The sequence below is a fragment of the Aquarana catesbeiana genome, linkage group LG02, assembly GCF_042186555.1.
Source record: "Aquarana catesbeiana isolate 2022-GZ linkage group LG02, ASM4218655v1, whole genome shotgun sequence".
NCBI classification, from domain to species: Eukaryota; Metazoa; Chordata; class Amphibia; order Anura; family Ranidae; genus Aquarana; species Aquarana catesbeiana.
Window position 1 is genome coordinate 49,048,477 of NC_133325.1, and position 27,503 is coordinate 49,075,979.

Below are 27,503 nucleotides of genomic sequence, written 5' to 3' on the forward strand. Positions count from 1 at the left end.
TGATGAACTGAGAGGGAAAACAATCTTATTTTCCTTTCAAGCTATCTTTGGTAAATTAATTATTCTCCCATTACTCCATGTAATGGGGATGAATAGAGGAAGATTTGTTTGTAATATAAATCGGGAGAACTTCTTGGGTGGCAACCATGATTCCCTCCATAGATACAGTGGAGGAGTGAGCGTAGCCACACAGGGGCACTAAGTGTTATTCACCGGATTACAAAATGAAAATAAAGAAAAAGTCAGTAAAAAATGGCTGGTAATCTGCAATATATTACATTTTTGTTTTTGGGTTTAGATAGACTTGTAATTACTAAGAATTGACCTCTTGCATTTCCTTCCTTTTGGTCCATTAAATATGCCGCTGATTTTTTTCATACCTGTTTGATAAGTCCAAAATCAAAACATGACCCTACTAGAAATCTAGTGAGCGTTTATCATATCATTTACTCTCTACCTATGTTGCCTAGTTATCAGTTATCAGTGTTCCCAGCTCTATGTCAACTACAGAACATCCCGAAAATGTTATGAAGCTGAGGAAGGGGGGGGGGGGGGTGTTCTGTAGCCATAAGACACTTTTTGCCCTATGGTAAAAGCTCTTCTCCTCCATAGACACAGTACAAAGAATGAATGTTGTCACCCCAGGATGGGAAGTGTGTTACCAGCAGGATCGCCAAGTGAAAATTAAAGTGTTACTAAACCCAGGAGCCTGCATTCACTATATCTGGTCTCCCACAGTACACAGAACATAGAAATGCAATTATTTTAGTAAATATAAACTGCTAAATACCTTTTCCCATCCATCAGCAGTATACAGCAGTCTTGTGGCTTCAATCAGTGTCCGGCCGAGCACTTGTTAAAGCTTGTAGGATGAGTTTTCATTCTGCTCTGACTGTCCTATGAGGCTGCATGACCCCTGACCCTCTGTCTGGACAGTGCCAATTGGCCCTGTTCTGATCACACCCCCCCCCCTAAAAAAACAAACAAAAACCCTTTAGCAAAACACACCAAACTGAGCATGTGCAGAGTGCCCCCAAACATCCTTTTTTACACAATGAGCAGGAATAACCCCTTAGGTTTTACAGTGAGTATAACAAGCATGCTTTCCTATATTTACAGACTGATTTTACTGTTGTTAGTTTAGTAACAAGAAAAAAAGTCTAGCAAAAAACTGATAAGCCCCTTTTACAGGGGCTTTCCGATCAGGTCCGCCTGTCAGTTTTTTAGGTGTACCTGATTAAAGCCCCCCATTCTCCTCTATGGAGCGGTGGATGTCAGTGGTGACATGTCTGCTGACACCCGCTGCTATGCGATCCGATTCAGTCCGTGAAATCCAGACGGATGGAGACCCTATTTTCCATCCGTCGGGTGGATCAGATCGGATCGGATGCGATCGGATGAAAACAGACAGGCGTTCTGTTTTCATTCAATCTCCCCATAGAGGAGAGCGGGGCTCTGTGAGATCCGTCCCAGCACAGTGAGTGGAGACGGACCTGTCGATCCCCCCCGCTGAGCGAAGTGGAGTCCGCCGGGAAAGGACCCTTAACCCACAAGGTATTAAAGCTGAAATTTAGCTTTAAAATATCTCTGCAGCTTTAGCCACGTCACTTACCTGTAATAAATGATATCCCACATTGTGTATATTACTGGATCCTGGAGAAATCTTCACTGCAAGGATGCCGGTTCTCTTCCTGTCTTTCTTGTGTTTGAAATGACAGCGATTGATTCACATGCAGTGAATGTTTGGAGAATTTGACATTCACTGCTTTATAGATAAACCCCATTATGGTTTAATAGAATGCAGGGGCGGCCCATCCATTAAGGGCGCACAGGCGCCGCCCTCTCTATCCACCCCACCCTCTATATGAATAATGGATAGATTCATGTGTGTTTTTTTAAGCACCTGTTTAGAGCCATAGGCTTCAAAATAGAGTGGACTCGTGGTGCAGAGCATTGCGCTCGGAGCCCACCCTGGTGTGTTAGAAAAGCAAATGAATATTTGTTTTTCTAACACTAAATCGCCTCTCTGCCAATCAGGAAGTGTGGGTCTGATACCCCTTTCCCGATTGGCTGAAAGGTCAGGCGATCCTGTTGGACGCCTAGGAGGGGGGAGGAGGGGGATGCATGGCGGAAGCTGCCGTGATCCACACCACAGGAGAAGGAAGAAAGCTGCCGGACATGCTGCCCGCCCGCCCGCTTCCTAAATGGGGTAAGTGCGGGGCTTGGGGGGGGGGTTCCACTGCCGCCGCCCCCAACCGGGGGGTGTTAGTTGTTTGCCACCCCCTCCCCAAAAGAAAAATCCTCGAGCTGCCACTGATGGAATGCATGTTTTTTATTGAAACGCATATGGTAGATCACAAACACAGCAAAGGCTGTTTTTTTATCTACTTTCCCTGCAAGGTGAACAGATCTCAGTAGGACCCGCTGTGTCCACAGATCCATGAAGAAGAGCAAATCAGGTCAAACACAGTCTCAAACTCTTATCTACATTGTACCAGTGAAATAAATAGAAATGAGCTGACCTGCTTGTCCTACACACATCTAATGTAAGAAAATAAAGCCACGCTACATGAGTCCTAGGTGTCGTTAATTATGTGACTCAGATTGCATTGTACAATAATTTACTGTAAGGGACCATTCTCACCATCGCAGTGCATTAACAAGTGTTGTACCGCACATCAATGTGTACTGCATTCAAAATAAATGAGCTACTAACACACCAAAAATGGTACAAACACCATGTCTAGCATCCAGCTGGCAAGGTGCATAGGGGTGCCGTTCAAAATAAACGGTACTGCATCGCACCAATGCATGTAATGTGTGTTGCAGTAATGCACGTATTACTGAAAAACAATAGTATGAATGGACCCTAAGCAATGTTCTAAAGAAGGATTAGAAACACAGGGAATGATGGTACAATACTATGATTTTATTAAATAATACATTCAATACATTTCTGCACTTCTAAATAGAACCAACCCAAACCTCAAAACTTAAAAACTTCACTAAACCCACACCATAAAAAAACAGTGGCGGGCGCTCCATTAGGGACGCAGGGGCGCTGCCCCCCTAATCCATGCACACTGCCCCCTAATCTACATGTAGGGCGCCGGGTGCATGCATTTCAATGAGGGGGCCTGAGGCTCTAATTGGCTTAAAAAAAGGGTGGGCTCGGGGCACAGAGCACTGCACCCTGAGCCCACCCAGTTGTGTGACAATAGCAAATTAATATTTGCTATTGACTTCCTGATTCTCCTCCTGGTCAATCAGGAAGCGAGTCCTGAGACTCGATTGGCCGAGAGGAGAAGCAACCGTATTGGCTGTCGAGGAGGAGACGCCGAGCAGGAGACACAGAGGAGGAGACACCGAGGAGGAGACGCAGGCCCGCGATCTAGATGGGGTACGTGCAGGGTTTGGCGATCGACGAAGAGTCCGGGGGGTTTGACTCACCGACCGAACTGGGGGGGGTTGTTGGTTGGTTTGTTTGCCGCCCCCCCCCCCCAAAAAAAAATGGAGAACCAGCCACTGTAAAGAAGACGATAAATTTTATAATATAAATGAATGTTGTATTACATGCTGTTCATACTCAATCACTACAAAAAACCTGGTTGATTCTGCTGCTCTCTATCTCCACCTTCTGTTCATGTCCCCAATTCAGCTAGGGATTTTGCAGAGCAGTGTTGGCAGCTTGGCACATGCTCAGTTTTCAGTGAGTTGCTATGCTGAGCATTTCCTCCCTATCACATCTGAGCAGCCCATGTGACTATAGAGTCACACATGTGGGTGTATACACAGTGGTAAATGAAAGCCCTCTCCCTTCCTCCTCCTCCATGCCCACTAATCGTCTAAACACAATGGGGGTGGGATATCGCATGTAAATTAGAGGAGGCTTCCCCTCCTCTTATTATAAGACACAGGCTGTGACTGGCATAAATCCGCCCACCACACCATGTTATTGACAAAAAATAATAAAGATTTGATTTCAAATATATATTTGTATAAAAGTTTTAAACAGTTTATTGATAATAATTATTCATTTTACGCTGTTCCAAAGGTTTTTTGTTTTTTTTTAACATGTGACCAGAAGCAGAAGACTAGAAGCTCCTATTGCAGTTTTCCTGCAGACAGGCTGGGAAAGATCCGAGTCATGTGACATATGTATATAGATTAGGAAAAAGGTACTTTTTCTTTTTTTTTTTTTTTTTTTTAATTAAAATAATTACAGTGCCATCATCCATATACAGGAAGTGAAAGGACAACAGGGTGTGTTTAGTATCACTTTAAAATTCTAAAGCAGGTCCCCTTTGAAATGCACAATTAAATCAATATATACAGTATGTAACAAATTATAGCACTTTCAGCAGTTTGCAGTTTTGCAGTGATAAGTCTACAAGTGCAATGGGCAATATCAAACTAATGAAAACTCAATACTGATTTTATATAATGGCAAAGCTCTATACGGGATAAACATCAAATTAATATGTGGAAAAAAAAAATTGTCCACCAAAGTGACATCCAGTTCATACGTAATTTTGGTTACAAAATGTCACCTGAATCCATCAAAGGTCTTAAAATACCCTCTGTACTGATGTTTTAATTGGCGCCCCTTCACCTAAAACTGAAATAACGCTCACAAATCCTATTACAAAAAATATATAATCACATTGGGGTCACTGATAAACCACGATCTCACTCTTGATAAGACAATCTTTTGTATCTCCACTTATGAAGTGTTCCTCCACATATGTGGAGGATGAAGCCTCCAATGCTTATCTTCCCAGAGTGTACCTGCCGCCAACATTCACTGTTGGATCACCCAAGAAAAACTCGATTCTATCTGGTTTATCTTCTGGAAGTGGGTGCAGCAACTGTGTGGGAGCAATTTAGAGGAGCCAGAAATGACAATGTCTTCTATGGATTGTATTGTTTATGTAACAAATAGTAAATAGTACAACAATGCTTTTTTCATCCCAAAGTAGAATTATATAGACAGTAAGGAAGTCTCACACTTCTATAACAAGCCAGTTCAATCATGCTGAACTTACAGGGGCAGTGAGCTTGAGAATTACTTCTTTAAACAGCTCCCCTAGGCTGTACAGTAAGTGCCCTAGGTAGGGTGTTCTGCTGATGTGTTCTTCTGCCCTGTCTGCCAGCAAGCTCCTTCCTCATACTAAAGAAGGCTTCAGGGGTGCTCCAGGTGTCCCTATTTTGTTCCTGCTCCTCAGGAACTTTCCCTGTACTTGGCCTATCTCTCCCTAGTCAGTGCATATTTTTCCTACCTGTGTACTCCCCATGCTGCAGGGAGTACCAAAATAACCCAGCAGGGGCTATATATAGCCTCCCTGGGTTAAGATGGCTGCCCAAATCTTGGGAGAGCATTGTCACCAATCGGACACAGGCTGTCCCAAGATGGCCACTGGTAGTCCAGTGCAGAGGACAAGACAGTCCTGTGCATGGTTTCCCCTAATAATTTGGGGACATGCATTTTGGCTCAGGGGTGGTCCACCTACCCTGTTTGTATTTTTTTTTGTTCTTATTTGTTTCTAGTGCCAAAGGTAAGCAGTGATCATATGATTGGTGTGTTTACTTCTGGAAGCTGAGAAGAAAGTGAGTTAGCGATTAGGGATGGGCCGAACGGACCCCTGTTCAGTTCGCACCAGAACTTTTGAACTCCGCGAAAGTTCGGACCTGAATAACGAACTCCATTAAAGTCAATGGGACCTGAACGTCAAAAATCAAAAGTCAATTTTGAAGGCTTATATGCAAGTAATTGGGCATACAATGGTTATAGGGGTCCAGGTCCTGCCCTGGGGGACATGTATCAATAAAAAAAAATTGTGAAAAACGTCATTTTTAAATGAGCAGTGATTTTTTGATTTTTAAAGTGAAAGCATAAAAATGAAAAATTCCTTCCAATATAGTGCCTGGGGGTCCCCTTAGTCTAACTGTAAAGTGGCAGATCTGTACCATGTCTAGAATCTGCTGCATCAATAATTGCATTTATAAAGCCAAAAAAATTTAAATTTTCCCTGCAAGCTGCCTTTATTTTGCTCAGCAACAGCTGGGGAGCCAGTGTGTAAGATGAGGCCACAATGTAGTGCACTGGGAACAAGATTAGAGATTCTTTGGATACATTCTGGTGTCACTTTGACTTTGGATAGAAGTAACGGGTACGTAAAAATTGGTCTTTGGGTGTCGGTGGCGCCTTTCCACCGTAACTCTATAGAGGTAATCTTGATAAAAGCAAGAATTGGCCTTGTTGTTAAAAAATTGCAATGATATGCACCTGTCAAACAGGTGCAGAAAAATTGGTCTTTGGGTGTCGGTGGCGCCTTTCCACCGTAACTCTATAGAGGTAATCTTGATAAAAGCAAGAATTGGCCTTGTTGTTAAAAAATTGCAATGATATGCACCTGTCAAACAGGTGCAGAAAAATTGGTCTTTGGGTGTCGGTGGCGCCTTCCCACCGTAACCCTATAGAGGTACTCTTGATAAAAGCAAGAATTGGACTTGCTGTAAAAAATTGCAATGATATGCACCTGTCAAACAGTGCAGAAAAATTACTCTTTGGATGTCGGGGGCGCCTTCCCACTGCAACCCCATAGAGGTAATCTTGATGAAAGCAAGAATTGACCCTGCTGTAAAAAATTGCATAGATAGTTACATAGTTAGTCAGGTTGAAAAAAGACACAAGTCCATCCAGTTCAACCTTAAAAACAATAAATAAATAAAATAAAAAATATCATACAATCCATTATACCCAATTTTATACCCTCAGTTGATCCAGAGGAAGGCAAAAAACCCCGGGAGAGCATGCTCCAATTTGCTACAGCAGGGGAAAAAAATTCCTTCCTATTCCCCCAAGAGGCAATCGGATTTTCCCTGGATCAACTTTACCTATAAATGTCAGTACCCAGTTATATTATGTACATTTAGGAAAGTATCCAGGCCTTTCTTAAAGCAATCTACTGAGCTGGCCAGAACCACCTCTGGCGGGAGTCTATTCCACATTTTCACAGCTCTTACTGTGAAGAAACCTTTGCGTATTTGGAGATTAAATCTCTTTTCCTCTAGACATAACGAGTTCCCCCGTGTCCTCTGGGTTGACCGTAAAGAGAATAACTCAACACCAAGTTCACTATATGGACCCCTTATATATTTGAACTTGTTGATCATATCCCCCCTTATTCTCCTCTTCTCAAGAGTGAATAAATTCAGTTCCTCTAATCTTTCCTCAAGCTCCTCCATGCCTCTTATCAGTTTGGTTGCCCTTCTCTGCACTTTCTTCAGTTCCCCGATATCCTTTTTGAGAACTGGTGCCCAAAACTGAACTGCATATTCCAGATGAGGTCTTACTAATGATTTGAACAGGGGCAAAATTATATCTCTCTCTCTCTGGAGTCCATATCTCTCTTAATACAAGAAAGGACTTTGCTCGCTTTGGAAACCGCAGCTTGGCATTGCATGCTATTGCTGAGCTTATGATCTACCAAAACCCCCAGATCCTTCTCCACCACGGATTCCCCAGTTGTACTCCCCCTAGCATGTATGATGCATGCATATTCTTAGCCCCCAAGTGCATAACTTTACATTTCTCAACATTAAACCTCATCTGCCACACAGTCGCCCAATTAGACAGTGCATTGAGGTTGGCTTGTAAATTGGAGACATCCTGTAAGGACGTTATTCCACTGCATAGCTTGGTGTCATCTGCAAAGACAGAAATGTTACTTTCAATCCCAGACCCAATATCATTTATAAAGATATTAAAGAGTAAGGGTCCCAGCACTGAACCTTGGGGTACACCACTGATAACCTTAAACCATTCAGAGTAAGAATCATTAACCACTACTCTCTGAATTCTGTCTTTTAGCCAGTTTTCTATCCATTTACAAACGGATATTTCCAAGCCTGTAGACTTTACCTTACACATTAGCCGCGTGTGGGGAACTGTGTTGAACGCTTTTGCAAAATCCAAGTATATTACGTCCACAGCCACCCCTCTGTCCAAGGTTTTACTTACCTCTTCATAAGAAGAAATCAGGTTTGTCTGACAACTTCTGTCTTTCATGAATCCATGCTGTCTGTTGCTTAAAATGTTTTTTTCCAGCAAGAACTTGTCTATGTGGTCTTTTATTAAACGCTCCAGTATCTTCCTGACTGTAGAAGTTAAATTAACAGGTCTATAGTTACTTGGTAAAGACTTTGATCCCTTTTTAAATATAGGCCCCTTGTTCGCCCTGCGCCAATCCAGTGGTACTATTCTCGTCTTTAATGAGTCCCTAAAAATTAGATACAATGGATTTGAAATTACAGAGCTCAATTCTTTTAGGATCCGTGAGTGGATGCCATCAGGTCCAGGTGTTTTATCCACCTTTATTCTGTCTAAATAATTCTGGACCATATCACTTTTGAGCCATTGTGGATCATTCGGGGCTGTGTCACTACCACCCCCATTATGGACATGAGGTTCCCCATGCTCTTTTGTATACACGCAGCTGAAGAAAGTATTTAATAAATCTGCCTTCTCTTCGTCCCCAGTCACCCACTCTAGATTATTTTGTAAAGGGCCTACATGCTCAGACCTGGCCTTTTTACTATTAATATATTTGAAGAATTTTTGGGGGTTTGTCCTACTATCTTTTGCAATCTGTTGTTCGTTTTGAATTTTTGCATCCTTGATTTCCTTTTTACATATTCTGTTAAATTCCTTGTAACATTTAAACGACACTAGCATTCCTTCATTTTTATATTTTTTAAAAGCTCTTTTCTTATTGATTATAGCTTCTTTAACCTTGGCCATGAGCCACATAGGTTTTGTTTTTAGCCTTTTAAACTTATTGCCCATGGGAATATACTTTGCAGTGAGGTCCCAAACAGTCTTTTTGAAGAATTTCCATTTCTGTTCTGTGTTTATCAATGCAAATATTCCCTCCCAGTCCAAATCTTGGAGAGCAGACCTCATCCTTGGAAAATTTGCTCTCTTGAATTTAAGTGTTTTTATCTTTCACATATGTATTTCTTGTTTACAGCTAACATCAAATGAAATCATGTTATGATCACTGCTACCCAGGTGTTCCTTTATCTGAACATTAGTAATAAGCTCTGCATGGTTTGAGATTACCAGGTCCAACAGAGCTTCATTCCTAGTTGGGGCCTCAATAAACTGAACCATAAAATTGTCCTGTAATAGGTTTATAAATTATTGCCCTTTAACTGTCCCAGCAGTGCCATTACTCCAGTCAATTTCTGGGTAGTTAAAATCCCCCATTATTATCACTGTCCCAGCCCTTGCAGCCCTTTCCATATGTGCAAATAGCTGAGTCTCCACCTCCTCATTAACATTGGGTGGTCTATAACAAACTCCAATGATTAACTTTGAACTACGCCCATCTATATGCAGTTCTACCCATAATGCTTCAGACTCATCACACTCTCCATCAACCAGGTCCTCTTTCACAATTGCTTTGAAATCACTTCTCACATAGAGACAGACTCCACCACCTTTCCTTTTTACCCTGTCTCTCCGAAAGAGTGCATAGCCAGGAATATTAATAGCCTAGTCATGTGAGGATTGAAGCCAAGTTTCAGCAATACCGATTACATCATAGCTCTCCTCATGCACCAGAGCTTCCAACTCACCTATTTTGCTTGGCAGACTTCTGGCATTGGTGTACAAACACTTTAATGCATTATTACATTTTGCTCTGGTGTTTTTCATATCATTTTTAGTATTTTTTGGCTTGTAAAAATCATTTACATCCCAGGCAAGCTTCCTTCATCGTGCGTTCCATCGAATATATACCCTCACACACAATTACTTTGTGTTTCAGGATGTGTATTACAGACAAACCAAGGGCACAGCCATGGGGGCCAGGTTCGCCCCAAGTTATGCCAATCTCTTTATGGGGTATTGGGAGCAGTTTCACATCTGGTCCAATAATCCCTTTGGGGCGAACCTGGTCCTTTATGCTCGCTATATTGATGATATCCTCATCATCTGGGATGGTGATGATAGCCACGTGGAAGCATTTTTGGCCCATTGTCAGAATAATCCCTTTGGGATTGAATTCACCCATGTGCTGGATAGCCAGAAGTTGGTATTTGTAGACCTTGAACTGATGGTGGATGATGAATCATGTATTTTTTCTCGTACCCATTTCAAACCATCAGCAGGAAATTCATACCTCCATGCCCACAGCAATCACCACCCCCGATGGATCAAAAACGTACCTCTTGGTCAGTTTTGCTGGCTCCAAAGGACCTGTTCTCGTCTAAAAGATTATGATGAACAGAGCAGTGTACTGAGTAAAAAATTTTTGGAAAAGGGCTATGATCTGGCCACCATTGAGGATGCACACACCAAATATAGTCTGAAATACCCTGAGTTCGCTTGGAAGGTGAATTCCCAGGATGAAGTGGGGCATACCAAATATGATGGGAATGGCTCAGTCAAGGAAAATACTGGTCAGGACTCTTTAATCATGTGATCAGCTGTGTCCAATCACAGCCGGTCACATGTAAACAAGGAAGTGCCGGTAATCGGCTCTCCTCGCCTCACACTGACTGAGTGTGTGGCGAGGAGAGCCAATCAGCGGCATTTCCTCGCAGGGGACAGTGAGAGATGTAATCAAGGCACTGATGATCAGTGCCCTGATTACATTAGAGCGCCACCAGTGCCAGCAACCCATGCTAACCAGTGCCAGCAACCAGTGCCAGCCAGTGCCAGCAATGAATACCCACCAGTGCCAACAATTAGTGTCCACCACAGCCAGAAATCAGTGCTCATTAGTGATGCCAGTCAGTGCTGGGTTTCAGTGCCGCCTATTAGTAATGCCCATCAGTAAAGCCCATCAATGCCCATCAGTGCCACCCATTAATGCCCATCAGTGCCCATTAGTGCCGCCCATCAGTGCAGCTTATCCATTCCGCCTATCAGTGCCCACCAGTGTCGGCTATCAGGGCCGATTAGTGCCACCTATCAATGCCCACCAGTGCCACTCATCAGTGCTGACTATCAGTGCTCATCAGTCCCCATAAGTGTAGAATACTAGTGTCTCCTTATCAGTGCCCATAAGTGTCGCCTCATCAGTGCCCATATGTGCCACCTCATCAGTGCCCATCAGTGCAGCCTATTAGTGCCCATCAGTGCCGCCTCATCAGTGCACATCAGTGAAGGAGAAAAATTACTTATTTACTGGCAGAAACTAAGAAAAACTTTTTTTTTTCAACATTTTCGGTCCTTTTTTTTTTTAGGAAAAAGATAAAAATCCCAGCAGTGATTAAATACCACCAAAAGAAAGCTCTATTTGTGTGAAGAAAATGATACAAATTTCACATGGTTACAGTGTAGTATGACCGCACAATTGTCATTCAAAGTGTGACAGCGCTGAAAGCTGAATAATGGCTTGGGCAGGATGGGGGTGAAAGTGCCCTGTAGATAAGTGGTTAAAATTGTTTTTTTTCTTCCATCTATCTTTGCCCATTCATGTCCATAGGAACACCGTTGTACTGCTCCCGCCCCGGAGGTGATGTCACTTGTTGTCATCAGGCGTCTTCCTGAGTTTCCAGGAAGTGGATTCCCCCTGGCACTGAGCTGGTTCTCTGGGGTCTGGTAAGGTGCCTGTGTGACATCGGGTGTTCACTGATCGGCGCACTACAGCAGGGATGATCCTGCTGGTGTCTGTTGGAGTTTTTCCCCTGTTCCTGGCAATTCTGAAGCTTACGGTCAGGTGATCCTAGTGTGTGGTTTTTGGACACCTCTGAGTGTCCAACCCCACCCACCGCAGCTACTCAGCTACTTCAAGCATGTAAAGGTGAGACATAGATTGACCCATTTATCAATCCTGCATCCCTTTTTTGCGTATGTGTTCCTACACCTGTATTCATCTGACTAAATATAAATGAATGTGCAATATATCATGGATTTGAATAAATTATCATTATTTATTTATTGTGTATTTATGATGGAGGTTTTTGTTTTGGATATAGGTTTTTAATATGGATTCGGTCGTTTTTACATTAGTGCAACATTTATAAATATGACTGGCAGTGAATGGGGTTAACCGCTAGGTGGCGCTGTAGGGGTTAAGTGTGTCCTAGGGAGTGATTCTAACTGTGGGGGGGAGGGGCTATGTGTGACACGACACTGATCACCGCTCCCGATTACAGGGAGCTGTGATCAGTGTCAGTGTCACTAGGCAGAACGGGGAAATGCTTGTTTACATCAGCATTTCCCCGTTCTTCCTCTTCGTGAGACGATCGCGGGTATCCCCGTGAACATCGAGTCTGCGGGATCCGTGATCAAACTCACGGAGCTTGCGGGGGCAAGCGCGCACCCGCAATCTGCTTCTTAAAGGGCAGCGTACAGGTACATTAATATGCCTGTACGTGCCCTTCTGCTGACGTATATCGGCGTGAGCTGGTCGGCAAGCGGTTAAAAAAACTTTATTGCACTATGCCTTCTGTGGCTCTGTACGAAGGAGCGATTTTTTTCAGATGATTCGGATATGAGCTTACCATAAAGGAATATACATGTATATATAAATATTTATAAAAAGGATTTGGGAATCCATTGTGGAGATTGGCGAATTAGGTAGGTAAATTTAGGTAGGTAAATTTGGGTAGGATTTTCATTTTTATCAGATTTATCTGACCTAGCAATAATAAGGGTAGTGACTCCCGTGCCTTCAGTCTCAGCCATGTCTCCTGAACCACTGGGGAGAGATTCAGGGGCAAGAAATCTAAAGCCTGCCTTGAGACTACCACCCCAAGGTACTTGAAGCTCTCAACCCATTGTAGGGGTATATCAGAGGGGGCGGTGGTACGAGCTGCATTGTCTATAGGGAACAAGTTAATCTTGAGGCTTGTGACAGTGGAGAATGAGTTCAGAATCTGCATTGCCCCTTTGAGCGAGGAGTCTGCATCATTGAGGAAAAGAAGGAGGTCGTCCGCATACAGGGTGACCCTCTCCTCCAGCCAGCCAATGCACCTGATTTGCAGGGAGGTGCACAGGGACTCCGCCAGCAGTTCCATCACGATGGCGAAAAGGGCCAGAGAGAGAGAGCAGCTCTGTCCCGTGCTTCTGGACAGAGGGAAGGACTGTGAAAGACCCCCCCAACCTAATAGCTGATGTGGGGTGCCTGTAGAGCGTCTGTAACCACGTAATAAATATCAAGGGGAACCCCATTCTACGGAGGACCTCCCACAGAAAAGGCCATTCCACAGTGTCGAAGGCCTTCTCTATGTCTAAGGAGGCCACCACCCGGGAACCATCATTGAGGTGTTGTGCATGTATTTTGGTAAATAAGTGTCGTAGGTTGACATCAGTGGCTCTGTTAGCCATAAAACCAGTTTGGTCAGTCTCTATCACAGATGGCAGTAAGGGTTGTAGTCTCATAGTCAGCAATTTGGTAAGAATTTTAAAGTCTGTGTTAAGTAGGGCGATAGGTTTATATGAGGCGCAGGATGTGGGGTCCTTAGGGGCTTTGTGGATTATTATTATATGTGCATGGCTCATGGAGGTGGGAAGGGCACCCTCCATCAGACAGTGAGAATAGACTGGGCCAGTTTGGGGGCAAGCAGGTCCCCGTGATTTTGTAGAACTCCATAGGGAAACCATCTGGGCCTGGGGATTTTCTTGCAGGAAAGGATCCGATGGCCTTCACAACCTCTTCCAGGGTAATGGGTCTCACCAAATAGTCTCTCTCGGCATCCGAAAGCCAGCCGATTGCCAGGGGGTCCAGCCTGTGGCCTGAAATCCGAGGGCAACACAGAGGTGTAGAGGGAGCTGTAGTATTGCCGAAATACGGCTAATATGTCAGGGAGAGAAGAGACCGATGCACCCGAAGGAGACACTATGCTGGGTATCACCGGCAGGGGCAGGTCATGTTGTGCTAACATTGCCAGGAGGCGACCGGTCCGGTCCCCCTGTTTGAAAAATCTTTGCTTGTTACGGTAGAGATCTAGTCTGGTAAGTTCTGTTAGATAGAGGTGTAGTATCCGTTTCCCTGGGTTAAGGACATCGAAGCCAGAGTCAGTGGGGTCAGCTGCGTAGGCCTCAGTTTGGGTATCTACCTTGTTCTGTAGCTCAGTTATGGTAGCGGCTTGTCCTCTACGGATCCCTATTGAGGAGATGTACTGACCCCATTTAGGAGATGTACTGACCCCGGTAATACAATATTTACAAAAATTTGAGGGGTGTACTCACTTTTGTGAGATACTGTAAGGTTTGCATTCTGATCTCCACTGTAAGGGGAATTTTCTTGCCAGTAGCCATCTATGTAAGGGGCATTTTTCCTACTGACCCACAATGAATTGCTTTTAGCTGTGGTTCTCCAAGACCTGAAAATAATTTCCATAGTTTCTCTGGGATAAGAAAAACTGGCATTAGAGGTTCAAGTTCATCCTATAAAGGGAACCTGTTATTTTGCTAAGTATATGCAAAGTATGCAATCACTTGTTGCTTAGATGAGAACATCTTCAGTGAAGTCACATCGAAGCACACTACATCTGGAAACAGCAGAAGCGCCAGTCCAGTTAGGCTGAAGAATTGTAGGCATGTTCCAGCCCTTTGAAGATTAATTCACGGTTGTACGGTTGCCAAGATGTTGTCTCACGATCTATATTGCTAATTACATGGCTAATTCATAATATTGACATACTTCATCTTGTACAACAACTTTAGCACTCTGTTACTCTTCACAATTAACCCTTTTGCTGCCATGGACCTGCTCGATTTTTCGGCTCTTTTAAAAAAAAAAAGAAAGTATCACTAGTGTATAATTTTATTATAAATCAGGTCTTTGACAGAATTTACATGATTTTTCATGGGAAAGAAAACACAGCTCACCAGTACTAATACATGGTTCTTATATGCACACAACTGAGCACACGCTGATTTGTATTTTTAATGTATGTTTTTAAAAGCTTTCATAAATTTTGAGCATTCTGACATTTTTTACATTAAATGATGTCATGGTGATCTTATGGTGATTTGGTGAAAATAATCGTCATTTTATGAATCTGGTGTAGCACCCTGCTAGTTAGTATAGGTTGCTAGGCAAATTTAGTTTAGCTACTCTGCAGCCAGAGGAGCAGTGGTTGATTACTTTTGTCTGCTCAATGTTTCGCAGGTTGATGATCTGATTATTTCCCCCTGCATTCTAGAGGATTCTAGAATCACAGAGAAAAGACAAAGGGGCAGCTTGAATATTTATGGGGACCCAGCCAATCCCTGGGGAGGTGTGTTCCATAGGTGGCTGGAGAGCCCATAAATAGTATGAGACCTGGAGTAGAGGGTAGTGGGTACTGGGTCTAGTCTTGCAAGAGGAGTCTCCTGCCCCTTAAGAAGGTCTGATGGAAAAGCTGCTTGAAGGTCATCAAGGTCCCAGCTGTAGTCTAGGCCAGGGGGCCTATTCCAAAAGATCGGCCTGCAAACTTTCTTACGGTCTAAAGAGTAACCAGTGCCAGTTGGGGGGAGAGTGTACAGCTGTATTGTGAGTCTATGTCTCCCTCACTGTATGTAGAACTCACGGTGGATATCAGAACAAAGCAACTAATGATCCTGTGGCATTGTGAGTATTGACCTAAATTCTGTACTCTAGTGACTGTCTGACGTTCTCAGTTCTAAAAAAGAAATCCTAGAAATTTTTAAGGCAATAGAACCCATCTCTGGCATCCTATACAAAATGTTTTACGTGGATCTTTTGTGGAATCAGCATGGTAAGATTCAGAATTCAGCGAAAGAAATTAAACAGGAGTTCCACCCAGGGGGGGCATTAAAAAAAAAAAAATTAAAAGTCAGCAGCTACAAATACTGCAGCTGCTGACTTTGAAATGGAAACTCACCTGTCCTGGAGTCCAGCGAAGCGGGGGATCGAAGCCCCGCTCGTCTCCCCCTCCGTTCAGCCGCGCCGACATTGCAACTGTGGGCGCCGGGCTGTGGCTTCACAGCCTGGCACCCACTGCACATGCGCGAGTGGCGCCGCTCGCCGTGATTGGCCGCTCAGTCACCTGGGACCTGTAATGGGTCCCAGATGATTGACAGGAGGGAGGGAGCAGAGCGGAGCCCTTCCTGTGCCGAGGGGGAAGTGATGTCATCAGCCCAGGCAAAGGAAGGGGCAGACTACGAGGGACCACCTAGCAACAGGCATTTAGAGGTAAGTAAAAAAAAAAAAAATATCCAAATTTTTTTGGGGTTTTTTTTTTAGGATTTTTTATGTATATTTGTTTTTTTGGGTGGAACCCCACTTTAAGTAAAGCAAAGCAAATGCCCCCTTTTCATCAGAGTCCCCATCAGAACTCCCTTTAAATCAGAGCCCCCATAAGAGCCCACCTTACATCAGAGTCTGCCTTAGAAGTCTCTCCATACATCATGGTCCCCATCAGAGCCCCCCCCTTTATAACAGTGTCTTTATCATAGCGCACCTTACAACAGAGTTCACCTTACACCAGGGTCACCATCAGAGCCCACCTTAAATCAAAGTTCAACTTAGGAGTCCTTCCTTACTGTAAGTACATCAGGGTCCCCCTCGGTCCTCTTGCTGGGGCTTGCAACAAACCGAAAGGTAACACTGCTCCAGGTGAAAGTGATTCCTTCCTTGATTTTCAAGTGCTGGTCCAGTCCGTGATCCAATAGAGAAGTGAATGACCATACAAGATTCCTTGTATCTTGGAGTGCAGCCATTCACTTCGCTATTCACTTGCCCACTTAACCAATTGTCCCTTGGATCCTGTTCCCTCACAACTACTACGGTCACCCTCTTCTTCTATCCTATGCTCCCTCACCCACATCTTCAATCTCTCCCTTTCTAGTGGCATTTTCCCCTCCCCTCTAAAACATGCGCAGATCACTCCCATTCTTAAAAAGCCCTCACTGGACCCTACCGACCTGAACAACTTAAGACCCATCTCATTACTCCCATTCACCTCTAAACTTCTAGAACGCTTAGTCTACAACCGTCTTAGCTCCTACCTCAATGAAAATAACCTTCTTGACCCCTTACAGTCTGGCTTTCGCTCGCAGCACTCCACGGAAACTACCTTACTAAAACTCACTAACGATTTACTAACTGCTAAAACCAACAGCCAGTACTCCATACTCCTACTACTTGACCTCTCTGCGGCCTTTGATACTGTTGACCACCCGCTCCTTCTCAATAAACTACATTCCCTTGGCCTCCGAGATTCTGCACTATCCTGGTTCTCTGGCTATTTATCACAGCGCTCCTTCAGTGTCACCTACAACTCTGTCTCCTCCTCTCCATTGCCCCTTTCTGTGGGGGTCCCCCAAGGCTCGGTTCTTGGACCCCTTCTCTTCTCTATCTACACCTCCTCCCTTGGTCACTTGATAACCGCCCACGGTTTCCAATACCACTTATACGCCGATGACACCCAAATCTATCTGTCTACTCCTCAACTCACTCCTTCAGTCTCCTCTCGCATTACTAACTTACTAACTGACATATCAGCATGGATGTCGCACCACTTCCTTAAACTAAATCTCTCTAAAACTGAGCTATTAATATTCCCCCCCGCCCGTGCCCCCCTCCATGACTTTTCCATCAAAATCAACAATGCAACCATCAGTCCCTCCCCTCACGCCAGGGTACTAGGTGTAATCCTAGACTCTGACTTGTCATTTCAGCCTCAAATCCAATCGCTGTCAAAAGTTTGTAGAATTCACCTCCGTAACATCTCTAAAATTCGCCCTTTTTTAACAAATTAAACCACCAAGCTCCTCATTCACTCCCTTGTTGTCTCTCGCCTTGACTATTGCAACTCCCTTCTCATTGACCTACCTCTCCATAGGCTATCCCCTATTCAGTCTATCATGAATGCTGCTGTCAGACTTATCCACCTTACCAACCGCTCAGTGTCTGCCAACCCTCTACTTCAATCCCTACACTGGCTCCCAATCACCCAGCAAATTAAATTCAAAATTCTAACCACAACATACAAAGCCATTCACAACTCTGCCCCAAGCTACATCACTAATCTTGTCTCCAAATATCACCCAAATCGACCTCTCCGCTCTTCTCAAGACCTCCTGCTTTCAAGCTCTCTCATCTCCTCCTCCCATGCTCGTCTCCAGGATTTCTCCAGAGCCTCTCCCATCCTCTGGAACTCGCTACCTCCATCTATCCGGCTATCCCCTACTCTTGCTACTTTCAGGCAATCCCTGAAAACTCATCTCTTCAGGAAAGCCTATCACGTCTCCAACTAATCTCCTACCACTTCCACCAGCTCATTCCCCACAGTTACAACCTTTTGTACCACCTGCCTCACCCTATTAGATTGTAAGCTCTTCTGAGCAGGGCCCTCTTAATCCTATTGTATTGTATTATAACTGTATTGTCTCCCTTTTATATTGTAAAGCACTGCGTAAACTGTTGGCGCTATATAAATCCTGAATAATAATAATAATAATAATATTGGACCTCTTGCTGGGGCAAGCACATCTTCGCTTGTGGTCCTAGCAACCAACTTATTTCTTTTATTTTGTTTATTTATTGCAGGTATTTACACTACACCAATATTTATTCAGTGCTTTAATAATACAGTATATTGTACATCTCCATCAGTCCCGGCTCTCAAGGAGCTTACAATCTAAAGTCCCTAACTCCCATTCATACATACATTTAGACGGGAGCCATTTAACCTACCAGCATGCCTTTGGAGTTGGAGAAAGACTTAGAAACTATCCATCCATCATAGTAGAGCCAGCAACTCAGCGGCATCCATAAACATAAATCTTTATTGACTACATAGTAATATCTAGCACATTATTACACATTTAGGCTATGTAGCCTTACTCATAGCACTATATTTTAACTGGATCTTGCCAAGTAGTTAATAAAGATTTATGTTTATGAATGCCACCAAGTTGCTGGCTCTACTCTGTTGGATGGATCATTTGGTTGAGAGTTGCCTCTTTGTATTTGTAAAGACTTAAAAAAAAAAAACTACTTAGAGAAAGATAGCTTAGCGGGGGAACCTGACCCTAACTGCAGGCTGGATGCAACCCTGTAATGGGCCTAATTTGACTCATGGGCCATAGTTTGAAGACCCCTGCCCTAGACGGAATATACTTCCAGAGATACACTTTAAATGACCTTTCTGATTTTGGCATAACTTTAATTTTGTCTGGACAGCCTTAGTAACTCATTAAAATGGACCTTGCACTTCAGACAAGGTCCATTTATTTAAAGGGTCTGGCCTCCTCTTTTCTTTTTTTTTCTCTTTCTTTTCCCTCTTTTCCATCTCTTTTCAATCAAATACCCTTTACTAAGTTACATTTTTTCTTACACATATGCAAACAAAGCATAACACAAATGCCTACACAAAACAAAACAAAACAAAACCAAAAAAAAGGAAAGTAGAATAAAATTATTTTAAATAGATAAATAAATATAACAATATTAACAATGACGATGATTTGTTCTATCAGTCATCACTGAGAAATGTTTAACATTACAGCACAATCAGTAATTCAATTAAGTTCTGCACCATAGACCCATCATAGAGTAGCAACACTATCAACAGTATCAGTCCCTACCCTCAAGGAGCTAACAATCTAAGCTCCCTAAATCACATTCATACATAGCCAAATGCTGCATAAAAAGTGCACAAAAGAGCCTGTGGGGGGGTGAAAAATTGTTTGATAATATACTCACCTTCCTCTTACTATTGTAGGAGAGGAAGACTTCATCCCTGGGAGAGTGGAAGGTCCGGCGTCCCCTTGGTGTGATAACTAGCAGTAGTTGGTCACCATTACATAGTAGGTGAGGTTGAAAAAAGACACAAGTCCATCAAGTCCAATCTATGTGTGTGACTATATGTCAGTATTACATTGTATATCCCTGTATGTTGCAGTCATTCAGGTGCTTATCTAATAGTTTTTTGAAACTATCAATGCTCCCAAGTGTGGAAGGGAATTCCACATCCTTGCCGTTCTTCCAGTTAAGAACCCCCTACGTAGTTTAAGGTTAAACCTCTTTTCTTCTAATTTTAATGAGTGTCTTGTTAAACTCCCTTCCGTAAAAAAGTTTTATCCCTATTGTGGGGTCACCAGTAGGGATGAGCCGAACACCCCCCGGTTCGGTTCGCACCAGAACCCGCGAACGGACCGAAAGTTCGCACGAACGTTAGAACCCCATTGACGTCTATGGGACTCGAACGTTCGAAATCAAAAGTGCTCATTTTAAAGGCTAATTTGCATGGTATTGTCCTAAAAAGGGTTTGGGGACCCGGGTCCTACCCCAGGGGACATGTATCAATGCAAAAAAAACTTTTAAAAACGGCCGTTTTTTCGGGAGCAGTGATTTTAATGATGCTTAAAGTAAAAAAAAAAAAGTGAAATATTCCTTTAAATATCGTACCTGGGGGGTGTCTATAGTATGCCTGTAAAGTGACGCGTGTTTCCCATGTTTAGAACAGTCCCTGCACCAAATGTCATTTTTAAAGGAAAAAATCTCATTTAAAACTGCTTGCGGGTTTAATGTCATGTCGGGTCATGGCAATATGGATGAAAATCAGTGAGACAAACGGCATGGGTACCCCCCAGTCCATTACCAGGCCCTTTGGGTCTTGTATGGATATTAAGGGGAACCCCGCACCCAAATTAAAATAAGGAAAGGTGTGGGGCCACCAGGCCCTATATACTCTGAACAGCAGTATACAGGCGGTGCAAACAAGACAGGGACTGTAGGTTTGTTGTTAAGTAGAATCTGTTTGTAATTTTGAACATTTTTAACGTGTTTAGCTCCAGCCAAAAAATCTTTTCTAAGCTTTTTGGAAAACATAGGGAAGGGTTATCACCCCTGTGACATTTGTTTTGCTGTCTTTCCTCCTCTTCAGAAGATTTCACCTCACTTTTTTGTCCCAATGAAAAATGTTTTTTGAAAATTTGGGTTTTTTTGTGGAACAAGGATTGGAAAGCATCAGTGGAAAGGAGAAATTGTTTTCCCATATTAACTCTTACAGGAGAGAATTTCCCTTCCTAGGGGTAGATTTCATCTCACTTCCTGTTGTCTCCTTCCGTTTGCAAGTAGGAGTCCTTTGTAAGTTAGATGTTTGAAAGTAGGGTCCTGCCCTATATACTCAGCAGAAATTTGGGCCTTAGGTGTTGCTGTGGCCACAACACTGTAAGCCCTCACAGGGCCCTGCTGTGAAATATTAGATCAAGAATTGTAATTACATGCCCCTGTTGAACAGGAGCTGAAAAATTAGGCCTTAGGCACTGGTGCTGGTGCCACAACACTGCAACCCCTCACAGACACTCTAGTTGGAACGCAGGAACGAGCCCTGCTGCAAATTATTGCTTCAAAAATTGTAATTACACGCCCCTGTTAGACAGGGGCAGAAAAATTGGGCCTTAGGCACTGGTGCTGGTGCCACAACACTGCAACCCCTCACAGACACTCTAGTTGGAACGCAGGAACGAGCCCTGCTGCAAAGTATTGCATCAAAAATTGTAATTACACGCCCCTGTTAGACAGGGGCAGAAAAATTGGGCCTTAGGCACTGGTGCTGGTGCCACAACACTGCAACCCCTCACAGACACTCTAGTTGGAACGCAGGAACGAGCCCTGCTGCAAAGTATTGCATCAAAAATTGTAATTACACGCCCCTGTTAGACAGGGGCAGAAAAATTGGGCCTTAGGCACTGGTGCTGGTGCCACAACACTGCAACCCCTCACAGACACTCTAGTTGGAACGCAGGAACGAGCCCTGCTGCAAAGTATTGCATCAAAAATTGTAATTACACGCCCCTGTTAGACAGGGGCAGAAAAATTGGGCCTTAGGCACTGGTGCTGGTGCCACAACACTGCAACCCCTCACAGACACTCTAGTTGGAACGCAGGAACGAGCCCTGCTGCAAAGTATTGCATCAAAAATTGTAATTACACGCCCCTGTTAGACAGGGGCAGAAAAATTGGGCCCTAGGCACTGGTGCTGGTGCCACAACACTGCAACCCCTCACAGACACTCTAGTTGGAATGCAGGAACGAGCCCTGCTGCAAAGTATTACATCAAAAATTGTAATTACACGCCCCTGTTAAACAGGGGCTGAAAAATTGTGCCTTAGGCACTGGTGGTGGCGCCCAGAACCAAAAATGTTCTTACAAGCTATCAGCGTGATGATTGAGGAGGAAGAGGATAATTGCTCAGGGATAGTCACTCAGCATCAGCATAGGCAGTCTTTGAAGGGATCTGAGATTTCAAAAAAAATTATTCGGTTACATCAGCATCAGGTGCTTGGTAGCTGGTGGTAATCCAAGACTCATTCATTTTTATGAAGGTCAGCCGATCGACCGAGTCGGTGGACAGACGCACCCTGTGATCGGTTACCACGCCTCCAGCAGCACTGAATGTGCGTTCCGAAAGAACGCTGGATGCAGGACAGGCCAGTAGCTCAATTGCATACTGTGCAAGCTCTGGCCAGTGATCCATCCTCAAGACCCAGTAACCCAGAGGATTTTCGGTGGGAAAGGTGTCCAAGTCTGATCTTGCCCCTAGGTATTCCTGCACCATGTAAAACAGACGCTGGCGATGGTTGCTGGAACCGATCATACCTTGGGGCTGCGGACCAAAAAATTGTCTGAACGCATCGGTCAGACGGCCACCTTCTCCACCGCTCCTTCTTTGACTGACCGAAGCCTCAGCAACACGTTGTCCAGAAACAGGAGTTTGTAACCTCCCAGTCTCTGGGAACGCGTTGCACAGACCTTTCTGCAAGGCCTCCCGAAGATGTTTCATCCTCTGCTCCCTCTGCGATGGCAAGATAAGGTCCGCAACCTTACCCTTGTAACGTGGATCAAGGAGGGTTGCCAGCCAGTATTGGTCCTTCTCCTTGATACCACGAATACGAGGATCCTTACGCAGGCTTTGCAGGATCAGGGAGGCCATGCAGCGTAGGTTTGCTGACGCATTCGGTCCGGAGTCCTCTGGGTCACTAAGAACGACATGGTCCGCAGCCACCTCCTCCCAGCCACGTACAAGTCCATGTGTTTCTTGGGACTGATCCCTTAAAGACTGCTGCTGATGCTGAGTGCCAGGCTCCACCTCCATACTGACACAATCTTCCTCCTCCTCCTCTTCCTCCTCGTCCTCTTCCTGTGTGATCGGCGGGCACGCAGGAACACTGTCTGGATAAAGGGGGCCTTGAGAGCTAAGGAAGTCCTCCTCTTCCTGCCTCTGTTCTGCCTCAAGTGCCCTGTCCATTATTCCACGCAGCGTGTGCTCCAACAGGTGGACAAGGGGGACAGTGTCACTGATGCATGCACTGTCACTGCTCACCATCCTCGTGGCCTCCTCGAATGGTGACAGGACAGTGCATGCATCCCTGATCATGGCCCACTGGCGTGGGGAAAAAAAAACAAGCTCCCCTGACCCTGTCCTGGTGCCATAGTCGCACAGGTACTCATTGATGGCCCTCTGCTGCGTGTGCAGCCGCTGCAGCATGGCCAACGTTGAGTTCCACCTGGTGGGCATGTCACAGATTAGGCGGTTCTTGGGCAGGTTAAACTCCTTTTGGAGGTCCGTCAGCCGAGCACTGGCATTATATGACCGGCGGAAATGCACACAGACTTTCCTGGCCTGCCTCAGGACATCCTGTAAGCCCGGGTACCTGCCCAAGAACCGCTGCACCACCAAGTTAAGGACGTGAGCCAAACAGGGCACATGGGTCATTTGTCCCTGTCGGAGGGCAGAGAGGAGGTTGGTGCCATTGTCGCAAACCACCATTCCTGCCTTAAGTTGGCGTGGCGTCAACCACCTCTGAACCTGCCCCTGCAGAGCTGACAGAACCTCTGCCCCAGTGTGGCTCCTGTCCCCCAAGCACACCAGCTCAAGCACCGCATGGCATCTTTTGGCCTGCGTACTTGCGTAGCCCCTTGAACGCCTACGGAGCACCGCTGGTTCCGAGGAAGAGGCCATGGAGGAAGAAGAAGAGGAGGGGGTGGAGGAGAGAGGTGTGTCACAATCAGCATTTTGGAGGCGTGGTGGCGGAACAACCTCCAACACTACTGCACCTTGTCCTGCATCCTTCCCAGCTGCCAGCAGAGTCACCCAATGCGCCGTGAAACTTAGGTAACGTCCCTGTCCATGCCTGCTGGACCATGAGTCAGCGGTAATATGCACCTTACCGCTGACCGCCCTGTCCAGCGAGGCATGGACATTGCCTTCCACATGCCGGTAGAGAGCCGGAATCGCCTTCCGTGAGAAAAAGTGGCGTTTGGGTACCTGCCACTGAGGAACCGCACATTCCACAAACTCACGGAAGGGGGCAGAGTCTACCAACTGAAAAGGCAGCAGTTGAAGTGCTAGCAATTTTGCCAAGCTAGCATTCAACCGCTGGGCATGTGGATGGCTGGGAGCAAACTTCTTTCGGCGGTGCAGCAGTTGGGGCAGGGAAATTTGCCTGGTACAATCTGACGTCGGTGTACCAAAAGCAGATTGCCCACAAGTACTTGGCTGTGACACACCTAATTCTACACCTTCATTCCTCTCACTGCAGGTCTCAGAGAGGACTGAAGGTCTAGTGGGGTTGGAAATCTCAGCTGATGAGGAGCAAGGAGAGATCCTCTTTGTTCTTTGGTGTGGGTCTTTTAGATACGCTTGCCAACGAACTGCATGGCAGGTCAACATATGTCTGGTCAAGCATGTGGTACCCAAGCGGGAGATGTTTTGGCCACGCGAGATACGCTTGAGACATATGTTGCAAATAGCAGCGGTGCGATCTGATGCACTCGTCTCAAAAAAGGCCCACACCAAAGAACTTTTTGAATAACGTGCAGAGACTGCAGCGCCCTGCACATGTGGAGCTTTGAGGTGTGATGCAGTCAATGTGCTGCCCTTAGGCTGGCCCCTGGAGGGCATCCTGCCTCGTTGGTGATGTGCCGCCGCCTCCTCCTCCTCCTCCTCCTCCTCCTCCTCCTCCTCTCTCCTATCAGGCACCCACGTTGAGTCAGTGACCTCATCATCCCCTCCCTCCTCATCACTGGAGCAAACCTGGCAGTATGCTGCAGCAGGGGGAGCATGACTGCCAGATTGCTGTCCTTCTTGGGCACCCCCTCTGTCCGTGCTCATGTTACTGCCTTCATCGAGCTCAGTATCGTCATCAGAGCCTTCCAAACGCTGGGCATCCTCCTGGAGCATGTACCCAACACTGTGGTCAAACAGTTCGAGGGAATCCTCATGAGGACATGGTGGAGCTAGGGAAGGAGTCACTGATGACATTGAGCTGAGGGAAGAGGCCGCTGCTTTGCCAGACAAAGCACCCTGGGCATGGGTGAGAGAGGATGAGGAGGATGAGGACGGCTTGGTCATCCACTGGACCAAGTCTTCCGCATGTTGCGGCTCAACACGGCCAGCTGCCGAAAAAAAGGCCAAGCGTGTCCCATGGCCACGTGCTGATGAGGATGCACCGTCTCCACGACCAGCACTAGACACAGAGCCTGCTTGCCCTCTCTTATTGGCTTGTGACTGTCTGCCTCTCCTTCTTGGCCTTCCAGACATACTAATGGCCTGTAGCTGCACTAAGCTGGGATAGAACACCTGTAATTTTCTTCAAGTAGCTTTATATACTGTAACCAGACAAGCCTGCCTGTCAGTAGGAAGATAACAGGAACGGATCTAGCTGAACACTGTGAGCAGGATGCACTGTACTAAATGTAAATAGTCTAGCTGCCTGACCGTGGTACTAATAGGATCAAATAGAACACCTGTAATTTTCTTCAGGTAGCTTTATATACTGTAACCAGACAAGCCTGCCTGTCAGTAGGAAGATAACAGGAACGGATCTAGCTGTACACTGTGAGCAGGACGCACTGCACTAAATGTAAATAGTCTAGAAGATAACAGGAACGGATCTAGCTGTACACTGTGAGCAGGACGCACTGTACTAAATGTAAATAGTCTAGCTGCCTGACCGTGGTACTAATAGGATCAAATAGAACACCTGTAATTTTCTTCAGGTAGCTTTATATACTGTAACCAGACAAGCCTGCCTGTCAGTAGGAATTTAACAGGAACGGATCTAGCTGAACGCTGTGAGCAGGACGCACTGCACTAAATGTAAATAGTCTAGAAGATAACAGGAACGGATCTAGCTGAACACTGTGAGCAGGACGCACTGCACTAAATGTAAATAGTCTAGAAGATAACAGGAACGGATCTAGCTGAACACTGTGAGCAGGACGCACTGCACTAAATGTAAATAGTCTAGAAGATAACAGGAACGGATCTAGCTGAACACTGTGAGCAGGACGCACTGCACTAAATGTAAATAGTCTAGAAGATAACAGGAACGGATCTAGCTGAACACTGTGAGCAGGACGCACTGCACTAAATGTAAATAGCAGGAACGGATCTAGCTGAACACTGTGAGCAGGACGCACTGCACTAAATGTAAATAGCAGGAACGGATCTAGCTGAACACTGTGAGCAGGACGCACTGCACTAAATGTAAATTGCAGGAACGGATCTAGCTGAACACTGTGAGCAGGACGCACTGCACTAAATGTAAATAGTCTAGAAGATAACAGGAACGGATCTAGCTGAACACTGTGAGCAGGACGCACTGCACTAAATGTAAATAGTCTAGAAGATAACAGGAACGGATCTAGCTGAACACTGTGAGCAGGACGCACTGCACTAAATGTAAATAGCAGGAACGGATCTAGCTGAACACTGGGAGCAGGACGCACTGCACTAAATGTAAATAGTCTAGAAGATAACAGGAACGGATCTAGCTGAACACTGTGAGCAGGACGCACTGCACTAAATGTAAATAGCAGGAACGGCTCTAGCTGAACACTGTGAGCAGGACGCACTGCACTAAATGTAAATAGCAGGAACGGATCTAGCTGAACACTGTGAGCAGGACGCACTGCACTAAATGTAAATAGCAGGAACGGATCTAGCTGAACACTGTGAGCAGGACGCACTGCACTAAATGTAAATAGCAGGAACGGATCTAGCTGAACACTGTGAGCAGGACGCACTGCACTAAATGTAAATAGCAGGAACGGATCTAGCTGAACACTGTGAGCAGGACGCACTGCACTAAATGTAAATAGCAGGAACGGATCTAGCTGAACACTGTGAGCAGGACGCACTGCACTAAATGTAAATTGCAGGAACGGATCTAGCTGAACACTGTGAGCAGGACGCACTGCACTAAATGTAAATAGTCTAGAAGATAACAGGAACGGATCTAGCTGAACACTGTGAGCAGGACGCACTGCACTAAATGTAAATAGCAGGAACGGATCTAGCTGAACACTGTGAGCAGGACGCACTGCATTAAATGTAAATAGTCTAGATAGAAGATAACAGGAACGGATCTAGCTAAACTGAATACAGTGTATATATATATATATATGCAACACCTGGGATGCATATATATATACACAATACACTGTAAGTGCAGCTAACTGACTGACTGTTCTGCCTAATCTATCTAACTCAAATCAAATGACACTGTCTCTCTCTCTCTC